Source organism: Malurus melanocephalus, unplaced genomic scaffold, assembly GCF_030028575.1.
Source record: "Malurus melanocephalus ecotype Western Australia unplaced genomic scaffold, MMel_1.1 scaffold_657, whole genome shotgun sequence".
Classification (NCBI taxonomy): domain Eukaryota; kingdom Metazoa; phylum Chordata; class Aves; order Passeriformes; family Maluridae; genus Malurus; species Malurus melanocephalus.
In genome coordinates this window covers 295,260-307,099 of record NW_026623889.1, presented here as the reverse complement: position 1 = coordinate 307,099, position 11,840 = coordinate 295,260, and the positions used below count along the sequence as shown (strand labels likewise).

At 45.6% G+C, this 11,840-nt stretch overlaps 1 long non-coding RNA gene across 2 annotated transcripts; it reads right to left on the bottom strand.

The window, feature by feature from the left end:
• Positions 1-54: 54 nt before the first annotated feature.
• LOC130584006 (uncharacterized) lies at positions 55-9,294 on the bottom strand. Of its 2 annotated transcripts, XR_008966478.1 has the most exons (4): positions 9,025-9,294; positions 6,025-7,737; positions 3,835-3,903; positions 55-933 (listed from the first exon to the last, which is right to left on the bottom strand). It is a non-coding gene; the product is annotated as an uncharacterized LOC130584006 (long non-coding RNA). The 2 variants fall into 2 exon arrangements; XR_008966479.1 differs by lacking the exon at positions 55-933 and having other exon boundaries at positions 2,111-3,903.
• Between the last annotated feature and the right edge of the window lie 2,546 nt (positions 9,295-11,840).

The window sequence follows — 11,840 nt, the reverse complement described above, 5'->3', positions numbered from 1 at the left end:
AAAAAAAAAACCTAGTTGATTTGGACAGCAGCCATAGCTTTCCAGATCAAAAAAAAAAACAGATACCATTAAAATTGTTGACTAACTTGAGCAGTTCTTCAGTAATGACAGAAGAGGAAACTACTCTCTCTCCCGTGCGTGGAGAAGAAGCATTTTGGTGCTTCTGTGCATTGTGGAAAGGCAGCTCTACCCACAGGAGGGCAGTGCCAGGTCAATTGTTTCTATTTCTGTAAAACGCTCTCCCAGCACAGCACCTGAAGAGCTGCCTCTTCCTCTTTGATTTTGTCAGTGCGGATGGAGAGCGGCAGACACACAGTTCCAGCCCTCACAGCACTCCACGGTGACAGGGTCTTTCACTCCGTGTCCAGCCCGAGCCAGATAAAAGCTTTCCTTGGCTGCAGCGCTGCCCCGAAGATCTGCACTCGTAGGGATGCTCAGYGCTGGGTCAGGGTTCAGCCCTGCAGACAATTGGCTCAGCACTGAGCCCAGCAGCCATCCAGACYTCTTCCCTTAATTCCAGCACCATTCCAGACTAACACCACCACTGCCTGTGCAGCAATAGCTGAGCCAAATCCAAACTTTGTGTGTGTGCGAGATAAACACTACACAGGCTTGGCTTGCCTATTAAGGTGTTTGCCCTGTTGTTCTTCCCGACATCAGCGCTGTTGACAAAAAGCAAGCAATGCATTTTAATAAATCTCAAGAGCTGTGTTTGGCTTCCCAAGCAGCTCTGCAGGCAGCTCCACAAAAGGGATCCACACGCTGCTGCAGACCAGGAGTCTTCAGGGAAGGGGGAAGGAGATGAAGCAAATGTTTCTGAGGCTCAGATCAGCAATCTTGTGTGCAAACAGACAATCCCTGAAGCAAAGGCAACCACGGCGCTATTTAGATTAAACACACCCAGGATCACTGAATTTCTCTTCCTGCCGCGTTCTAGAAAGGAATGGAACAAATGCCCAGTGCCAGTTGGTAACAGTAATGGTTTTGAGAACACCCCCTGATTGACTTTACCCCTTGTTCCACTRCCACCTGGAAATTCTTTGACACAATTAGAATTTTTTAATAAAAATTGAATGGGTTGGATTGGGAGGGACCTTGAAGATCATCCAGTCCCACCCCCCTGCCATGGGCAGGGACACCTTCCACTGTCCCAGGCTGCTCCAAGCCCCGTCCAACCTGGCACTGAACACTTCCAGGGATGGGGCAGCCACAGCTTCTTTGGCTCTCAGCACCTTCACAGGGAAGAATTTCTTCCTGGTATTTAACCYAACCCTACTTTCTTTCAGATTAAAGTCATTCCTCTTGCTCTGTCACTCCAGGCCCTTGYCCRAAGTCCCTCTCCAGCTCTCTTGGAGCTCCTTTAGGCACTGAAAGGAGCTCTAAGGTCTCCCTGGAGCCTTTTCTCCAGGCTGAACAGCCWGAGCTCTCCCAGCCTGTCCCAAGAGCAGAGGCTCTCCAGGACTCGGAGCATCTTTGTGACCTCCTCTGCACCCACTCCARCAMRTCCATGACATTGTTAYRTTGGGGACCCCAGAGCTGGACACAGCACTGCCCACGAGAGTGGAGCAGAGGGCCAGAATCRCCCCTCCCCTGCTCCCCTGGGTGCTGGTGCTGCAGCCCAGGATGTGTTTGGCTCCCTGAGCTCTGAGTGAACATTTCTGGGTCACGCTGAGCCTCTGGTCCACCAACACTCCCAAATCCTTCATCTCAGCTCTAACTCCACCCTCCACCCAGCCTGTATTTGTGCTTGGGATCGCCCTGACCTCGGTGACATGCTGAGGGTGCCCTCAATCCCGCTGTCCTGTTCCTACCAACAACATCAAACAGCACCAACCCCAGTACAGACCCTGGAGGAGGCCACACTTTCTCCTTCACATTTCTACCCAGAGAATTACCGGCAAACATTAATTCTCCGTTTCCCACTCCCCAGAATGCTCAGCAGACCCTTAGCAACCTGTCCCGCTCGCTGCCCTCCCCCGGCCCCGCTTTCCCCGCTCCTGTTGAAAGCAGGAGATTTTTTGGGAAGCGGGAGCGCATCCCGGCGGATCCCATTGCGGATCGGGCTCTGCGCGACGCTCCTGCCCTCTCCTGGCAAATACGCGGCTTTTCGCATTCTCAGCCGAAATTGAAGAGTTTGCACCGCACAACTCGGCTTTATCACAAGATTTCTTGGACCTCTAAGGGGGTTTATACGAGCTGGTTTTATTTAGCAGAAGTTCAGAGAATGCGTGGGGTTGTTTTGTTTTTTTTTTTTTTGTTTTTTTTTTGCTTTTCCTTGCGGATGTGAGCTGCAAGATTAAGGGGAAAATCGCTGAAGGAAAGTAAAACCAAACAGTGGAAAAGCCAGAGCTTGTCATATGTCTAATCAGGAAGGAGTAGTGAAACTTGAAACATTAAGGAATTTACAGGGATTTCAAAGTTACCAGCCCGCCATATTTAGCTGGAGAGATCCTATGAAGTGATGGAGAGTTASTGGGGTTTCAAACTCAATCTATTAAACTAGAGAAGGACTAGATATGCTGGAAACTTCACACTGTATCTGAATAAAGGCAGCCAGATGGGTGTCAGGCAGATTTTTAAAGGCTCCTAGAAATATTTGCACATTTTTTTWAAGTGTAAGATATCCTGCAAGAGCTGGTGCTGGCAGCTCCACCAGGCCATCAGTGCAACAGGTAGAGCAATGGGAGCAGCCACAAGCTGCTCTGGCAGCAACAGCACAACTGAGAGAGTGCTGAGAAGGTGCAACAATTCAGTGGTTCCTTCAAACAGTTTTTGAAAACAGCTTTCATAAGTTGTAGCTTATGGTTATCCCTTCCAGTTGTGAACTGTTGACAAAATTTGGTTCCACGTTTCAAGTTGTGGGAGGGATTTTTTTTTTTTTTAATGGGAAACTATAGAACAAACCAAACATTATTGTTTCTTTTCCAAACTGCATTTTTCCTTCCATTTCAGTTTTGTAGCAAAAAACATTATAGTTTTGTAGTTAAATTTCAGAATTGCTGAAAAGAGTTARATTACCTACACCTTCTTGTCCTAAAAGGTGAGAAAATTCCAATTGAAATGAAACCTAAGCCCAGGTGTACTGCCATCTGCAMGTYAATTTTTACAGGGCACAAATCTTCYTGAAGCAGATCAACCCAACATCACTTCCTCTCTCTGGCCTGCGAATTTTGTGTGTGAATGCCCCTGAGCACATTGCATGGGCTCAACCAGAGGACTCCTAAAGATCCCACACACTCTTATTTTYTTCGATCCTTCTAATTTCTTATTGAATCAGAAACTCCCCATTCCAATACAGATCTAATTCCAGCCCCTTTGGCAGCTTTTCCAAGCCCCATTAGAGTTTCACAACCCTAAATTAAAGTGTAGTCGGTTTAGCGCAGTCAATGGACTGCAAGGTTCTATAATTTAATTTAATCTCCTTTGCAATTCCACTTCCAGAGCCCTGTCTAACAGGCAGATGTTCTTCTCTGTCCTGGTACTGTCTCATCTGAGACAGCAGCAATGGGCAGGGCAGATGGATCCAACCCTGCAATCCATTTTACCCACAGGAGAGTGGAGACAATGCCAGCCTTGCAAAACACAGGATGGGAGGGCGAGAGGGAGTTGAATATGTCACATCTCTGCCTGTCTCCTCTCAGATGTATTGAGAGAAAAGTGGTCAATTCAGCTCCTTCTTTTTTTTTAAATATTAGAATAAAGAAACACAAAAATCCTCTTTGAATACCTTGGAAACATCCCCTCATTATAACCTACTGAGAGGCATTTCCAAAAATGAACATTTCACCGTGTGGGTCAGGAGCAATCAGACAAAAGGTGCYGGTGCTCAGTTACCTGTGGCAGCTGAAGAAAATGCCTGCCCACATCTCACACATCTTCCACTGCAAACCAGGAGCCTCAAACCTGCCCAGGAAAAAAGAAAAACAAACAAAAACTCAAGATTGATGGGGCAGCCAGTCACCAGCAGACAAAAATCCCATCAGCAGGAGCAAACTTCCCCGCTGCAGCACTGGGAGCTGCCTAGCAAAAAGCCTTGCTGTTACAGCTGTAATTACATAAATCCCTTCGATGTGTTTGTGTCAAAGCCATTGATCAAGAAACAGTATTAATTAGACCTAATCCACACTTCGGAGGCACCAGAACGTATCATCATGGCTCCAGGGGTTTAGGGCAGCGGAGTGTGTGTCTCAGCAAGGCTGCCTTAATTTTATCCTCGTGATTTTGAAGGTGTGAAGGCACAGAGGGAAGAAAACAAAAGAAAAAATAGCAGATTTGCAAATTTAACCCTTCTGAGGYGACTTGTTTGGGAGGTTAAAACCTGCTGGGGCTGTGCCTGGGCAAACTGAACACACTCTTAAAATTTGTGCCTGTCWGAAAGAACATTGAATTACCATGGAGGTACCAAATAACCCAACTATTTGYTTCTCTCAGAGCAGTGAAACAGCAGGGAGCACATGGGCAAGGGGCTAGTGAACCCCCTGAGTTACTGACTGCAGGAAGGCAGAGTCTGAGAGCACAAGTCTCACAAATGGGTTGTTCTGTCCCTCCAGTACAAAACCAGGGTCTGCTGCACATATTTGGAGGCAGACACAGACAGGAGGAGGGGCTGGCACTTGGAAAGTGCATCAGGGCTTAGGCTCTGAAGAGTTAAAGCAACCAGAGAAATCTTAAAAAACAAAACAAAACAAACAAAAACAAAACAAAACAAACAAAACAAAAAATAATGACAAAATAAAAAATAAAGAGAAAGAAAAATAGAAGAAAGAAGAAAGCTAAGCAGCAGCTCTTACAACAAAAATAGCATTTCCAAAATTAATGAGATTTTGATAACCCCCCCCCTTTAAAAATGGAATATTTCAATTTTGAAATGTACAAAGACTAAAATCTTCATAAATATCCTATTAAGAAACTTCTGATGCTGTTTTAGAGTTTCCATTGAAATACAGTGCATGACGGTTGCCATAGCTGCAAGCAAATKTTTAAATAACTATTTTTCATTAGAGCAGCTGCAGTATCCTACAGAAACGAGGGTGAAGTGGGAAAGCTGGAAGGAATTCGACCAGCTCCAAGCTCCTAATCAAGTGACTCCAAGATTTTCACAAACACAGCTCAGAAACTTTTAATASGGGTTCTGATTTTTGGAGAAAATACCATCCTTTGTTATTTGGCAGCACCCCAGCAAATGCTGTCAGCACTGCGGGAGATCTCAGTCAAGAGAAGAGCTTTGTTTTCATGCTGGAAAACACAAAAATTTCCACTGCTAAGCCCCAGCCTGGTGCCAGTCCCCAGGCACTGAGGGATGTGCCGTGGCCTCGGTTCACTTTCTGAATGAACTGCTTGACTGGCAACAGAGGGCCTAAAAATGCCCCAAGAGCCACAGATTTCTSTGCACAGAAAAGCTCTTCCTTGCCTGAGCTTGCACAGGAAAACACAGAAAGGAGGAAATGTGAAAASCAAGTGAAGCTGTAAAACCCTAGCAGGAGCTTTTGAGGAGGGGCTGGGATTTAGGTGCTCCTGCCTCCAGAGGTGTCCAGTGGTTGCTGCCCATCAGGAGGCTGTGTTTCCTCCTGTAAGGTTTCTCCCTGGCTGGAACTGGCAGAGCAGCATTCTGAGCAACAGTGTGAGCAGAAAATGGTCATTTCTGCACTGTGGGCACCTGTTCAGAGGAGGGCTCAACTGTGGACAACACACAGAGCCTCCTTTCAAACTGTAGAATTACTTATGGCAAAATTCCTAGAAAACTTCCAATAGATTCATTCTGTGTCCTCAGCCAAGTATGACCCTGCATCCCTGTCCATAAAACAAAAATAAATGAAGAGTAAAATTTCTCACAGGAATGCCAAGAAATTTAACTCCACCACAACAGTAATTGAATTGCTGTCTGTAGCAGGTGGAAATGCTTGCCTGGGTTTGGGTGTTTTTCTATATTTAATATACTGTTATCARTCTGAAAGAGCCATCCCAGTGATTATTGTTTTTTATAAAAATGGCTTCATTTATCTGTGACCTGCTCCTAAAAGGTACCTCCACAGCACAGTGGAAATGCTGCCTGGTGCTTGGGTACTGATGCTTGAGGGCTCCTGATGCTCTTCCATCACCTGCACAGCAGAGGAGTTTACAGGTGGGCAAAAAATATTAATCCATGTACAAAAATCTCCTGGGCTAGGTAATTTTATTTCAAATCTGATGTTAAACATCCTTCACATCTTGAAATGAAACAGCTTCCTTTCCTGATGACTGTATGCTTGTTTGCTGCAACATTCTTAGGGTAAAAGACAAAGAGAAACAAAGGGGAAGAAAGTCAGAAACTTTAAAAACAAGTCAGAAAAATGAAAGTTAAAAGGCCCTATCATGGCAGATTCTTCTAACAAATTACATTTTTTTACTAATTCCAAGTACTCAAGGAAGCATTCAAGGCCAGGCTGGATGGGGCTTGGAGCAGCCTGGGCTAGAGGAAGGTGGYCCTGCCCATGGCAGGGGATTGGAAAAGGATGATTTTTCAGATTCCTTCCAAACCAAACCATTCTATGCTACCCTGGTTCTATGATTCATAGGTGCTGAGGCAGTTCCAGTACTATCTTTAGCACAGAATAGAAAGGGGAAAAAAAAAAGGTGGAAAAGTCCCTCAGTTTAGGAACTAGATACTTGATGGCAGGCAGACACATCTCGGTGCCTCAGTGAGATCCTGGCACAGCCTGTTCTGCTGGCTTTGCCCAGCACCCCTCTCCAGGTCAGCAGTAAGAGATCAGAAAACGGAAAACAAGGATAGCTACCAGAAAGATAACCTGGCAAATATCTTTTATAATGTAAGTTTCAAGAGTATCTCTTTGCCAGTGTGAAAATAGGCTAGCACAGCAGAGTGAGGGAGAGATGACAGTGAGCGAAGAATTCTGTGCTGGAGCACATGGATCCTGTCAAAGGGACAGACCTTCCTGCATATCTTTAGGCATTAACTTTTCCCATGTAGAGTGTTTTTAAAGGAAAGGAAYGGAAGATAAAAAAAGCACAACCTGCTGTATGGTTGGGCTGCCAGAAAAACAGATTGTGAGGCACTGCACRCTGGTGACCTTAGTCAGCATTTGTGAGTCCATTGCTTGCAGCCCTGCTGTCTCTTCCCCATGGCAGCAGAGAGCCTGTCAAAGCTGTACAGGCACACTCACAGTGAAGTGCTATTCCTCTCGACTGTGCAGACACCAGGACTGCTGAACCTGACATAAACTCATCATTTTCCTGGAAGCACAAAGGGATGCTGGCCAAAAAGATGAGCCACAGTTGGCGAGAGCTGCCTTGTCCTGGAGTCCCGAGGGGCAGGGGCTGAGCCATCTCCAGAGGAAGGTGCAGGGARCTGCCACTGCTTGGAGACACCTGGAATGATCTGCTGAGAGCAAACACCTCCCTGCAGCCTGACTGAGCCTCTCAGCAGCCTCCACTGGGCAAGGCACACACGGGGTAAGGAGGAAATGCAGGGGCTTAGGGAGAAGATGATGGGTGGGAGGCAGCAAAAGGGAGCAGTGGACAATGCCAGAGGGCCCCTTCTCCCCTCACCTGCAGAGGTAAACACATCAAAACCTACAAAACTGCTTCTGCTGCAGCTCCTCTCTCTCTGCTGCTCTGCTGTTTGCTTCCATCCTCATTTTGAAGCACTTCATGAGGCCTTCCAACACACGAGGTTTGGTTTTTTTTCACCAGACTCAAGCACTACCTTGAAGCAAGGAGAACATAATCCTGAGGAATGTGCTAAAAAATAAAGGAAATAAAATGAAAAGGAAAAAAGAAAAAAAAAGTAAGAGAGAGACAATATACACAATATACACAATATACACAATATACACAATATACACAATATACACAATATACACAATATACACAATATACACAATATACACAATATGCAGGGGAGAAAAGCAAAAAATTCTACAAGAGAAATGGCCTGAGAGAGGCAGGGAGGGAACAAGGACCAAGAAGTAAGGACAGAACATCAGTCAAGGGAGGGGGAGGCAGCCAACCACACAGGCAGTGTGGTGACACTGGGGCATGCTCATACCWGAAGAAGTACGTAGGTGTTTGTCCTCGTTTGTTTGTTGTGAATAGTAAGCAGAAAAACACAAGTGAAGAGCAACAAGCATGCAAGAGAATTCAGGGCTTCTCCATTTTAAGTGTTTGGTCTCTCAGTTTGTTCATCTGCAAAATGCTGCTCTGCCAGAGCTGTGCCAGGGGGATTCAGCCCATTGATTTATTCAGAACAAAATAAACAGAGTGAGATCTGTGAATAAGCACCAGAAGGTGCCATAGATCAGTTTGAAAGAGACAGAGAGAGAGAGTCTTTTTAGGAAAGGTTTTACTTGTGCCAAAACACAAGTTTCAAATCTATACCAGCACCAAGCAATATAACTGACTTCACCTGAACACTTCTGCCAAGAGGAAGRAAAGTGCAATGAAAAATCAGAATTTCACTTTGGAATGAAGCATTTGGAGCAACAGATAAATCCTCCAGCAGAGCTGCAGTCACCAGAGTTGTGATGSTTCAACTTCTGGTGCTTGTGCACGGAGCTGGTGGATTTTGTAAGGACTTACATCCACTAATGCCCCTGACCMATTGCACATCTGACAGACCCCAGGAAGGAGCCACTGAGTCCCTTTTCCTTCAGCACTGTGACCCTGCATTGCTTCCATCTGCAGGCTGGGCCATCCTGACACTGCCCCAGTTAGAGTGAAGCAGAACAAACAGGTGAGGCAGCAAAATGATTCAGACAGGAGGTACATTGGTTTGAAACCACATGCTAAAAATACTTCAAATTCTGCTGCAAAGGCACAGCACTGTCAGTAGGACAGTCTGGGACTTTAAAAATTAAAGTCTGGTTTAAAGATCTCAAGAATATCCCAAAAGAAGATGCCTTGTCATGAAGGGCAAGTGAGCTTCAAAGGCAGCTAGAGCAGCCCGGAGCGAAGGAAGGACACGCTGAATGGTTGGTCACTGCAGGGCAGAAAGGCAGGCTTGCTTCTGCTTTCAAAATAGCTCTGTACCTGTTCATTTTAATCTGTTCTCTCACCCAGCAGCAACTGTAGAGCACAGAWATATCCAGGGCAGCTGTGAGAGGGAAAAGGCTTGAGAATAATGAACTCTGGGAGCAGCTTTTCCATCACCATTTTCCATGAGAATGGTATGATCAGAACATAAACTTGCTCAGGACACAAATGCCATCTAATTTTTTGTTACACACAGGCTATGAGACTGTTTTCCTATGTGAAGGGCCATCATTCCTGGAGAGATGGAGCCCAAAGCTAGGCAGAGGTTTCCAGCCTTTCACCAGACACAGCCAGCACTTGGGGAGTGCCATGCAGACGTGGCCAGCAACTTTTGGTAGTGAGATCCCATTTGCAGCTCAGCAAAGGTAAGGTGACCTGGTTGTATGAATTAGTAGGGGCTGAGGAACCCCAGTCTGGGGGTGCACACACAGCTCTGGCCCACTGAGGGTACCCTTGGCCCCTCCTGTGAGTGAGAACACAGGCACGAGCCATCCCCAGTAACAGCAGCCCTGTGTTTGCTCCCCGACCTCGTGACAGTGACTTGTTCACCCCACTGTGCTTTAACTGCTTCAGCTTCSTTTGAGACAACATCACTAGTGCTATTATTAGTTCACAGCTTCTTTTGAGAATAAGGAAAGCATTACTTACAGCACTGTTTTTTTTTGTGTCACAGAGATGGGACTGCAGAGACTCCTGCGCTTCTTGATCCATCCACGGCTTCGTCAGCCCCGTGCCCACATCACCCTCTGTGCTGCATCACTGCCCCGAGGCTGAGCTCCAAAGGGAGAGGAAGAAATTTTGCACCTTCAAGCATCCAACACCCACCACGCTGCCTGCATCAGACATACTAAAATATGTTCCACTCGTCTCTCTTCTTCTTCATATTTTGTTAACTCCGACTTCAGATTTCATTTCCTCTTTCTGACAGGAATGACAGAGGAAAATAAAAAGTAAAATTTCAGTATCATCCTTTGCTTTGTGCATTTCTCYGTCTTGTTTAAAGGATATTCCCACAGCAGGAGCTGGGGGAACTGGTGAGCTCTTCCAAGAACTGTAATTTCTAGACTGGTGAGCACAACACATCTCAGACAACCACAAAGAAACTCTTCAACGCCTCGGATAAAAATTTATATGAAAAGTACATCGGTATGAAAGTACACCTGTATCCACAGGCAACAGTGATTATATCTGATTATTTTTAGTGTAAATACATATTCAGAATGAAAAGCACATGACAGCTWTAAGCTACTTAGCTGAACACGCTGTTCCTGCACCTGTGGGATTTTAGCATTTCTATGCTTTTAAGAGCTTTGTAGCACAGGGATAAGATCAGTGCATGATCCACTTTACTGAGTTAGAAAAATGTAATTTATAAGGTATTATTACTGCAGGAAGAGGTGGAAAGCTCGTTGGTAATCATAACTCTTTACAAGCTTAAAGACCACAATTATTTTCCTGATCTCTGAATGAAAAATTTTAACATAGGTCCTCCAAAAAAAAAAATCATCAACCTGTGACTTGAATGAATTCCCCTTTAGAGGGATTTTGTGTTACCAAGCCTTCAAACAGCACCACGTTGCCATCACTGATTACACTGGAAGCTCCCTAATCCAAACAATTTGGGAGCACACTACCACCCTCAAGAAAGGAAATCTGTGTTTATATGAGCGGGCTGGCGCCTGGTGCAAATGAATATTCTCTACGGTCACAACTTTTGTTGAAAATGGGTATTTGGCATAAGACAAAGCACAAGCAGTAGCAAGTGCCCAGCAGTGGTATGGACACACAGAGTACAGCAGATTGTCAGTGACCAAAAGTGGTGCTCAGCCCAGGAAGGTCCAGGGTTTCCATGGGCTGAAGGTGCTCAGCACGAGTGTCCACAGGAAAATCACCCAGCAATGTTTGGGGACCATCATCCCATCAACAATAYCTCAGATTTATGTGTGACCCTGATACCAATGAGGGGAAAGGACCAAGCTAATCACACAGGGAGCAGCAGCAGCCTGTGAGCTCAGAAGAGCTCAATCCCTGCAAGTTGTTCAGCATGGGACAGCCATGCCTCTGCACCGAGCCCTCCCTGCTGCAATGATTCACACCATTACTGCTCCTCTCCATCTCCTCTATCACCATCCAGAAGAGGCAGCGAATGATCAAGAGCTTCTTTGATCTCCTGGGCATGTGAAGACAGAAATATCCAAGCTGAAGAACTGAGCCCCATGGGTCTGACAGCGGATTCAATTACAACCCATGGAATTCAGTTCTCAGAGCTGAGAATAAATGACATTCATTTCCAGGCTGTCCCGACACACGGCAGTAGCTCAAACTCCTGCTGGCTCTCTCCAGTGCCTGGCCTTCTTCCAGGTGCTGTAAAACAGAAGAGTGAAAACTTCACTGCAGCCAAAGCAGCTCTACCCAGACTGCAGGTCACCAGCAGAATAATGGCTCCAGGACATATATTCTGAAAAAYAGGTTATTTTATATATTCCTTTGACACCAGAAGTGGCCACACACATAGACACGATGTGCCCTAACACACTGCAGAATTCCTAGTAACAAGRAAAGAAATTTATAGCCAAAGAGTATAACAGTATAACATTTTGCACTTTTCTGGAAGCCTTTGAGGACTTCAAAGAGGTGAGTTATAAATTTCCTTCTTTTGTTTTTATTTTTTGAATACAACAACAGAGACACAGAGGTAAAATCCTCCAGAGTCACACAGCAATCTTGTTAGAAACGTAATCCAACTAGAAACTCAAAAGAAGGAAATGTGGCACTGGTGCAGCCCTGCAGTTGTCAGAGTCAGGGTGGYAAAA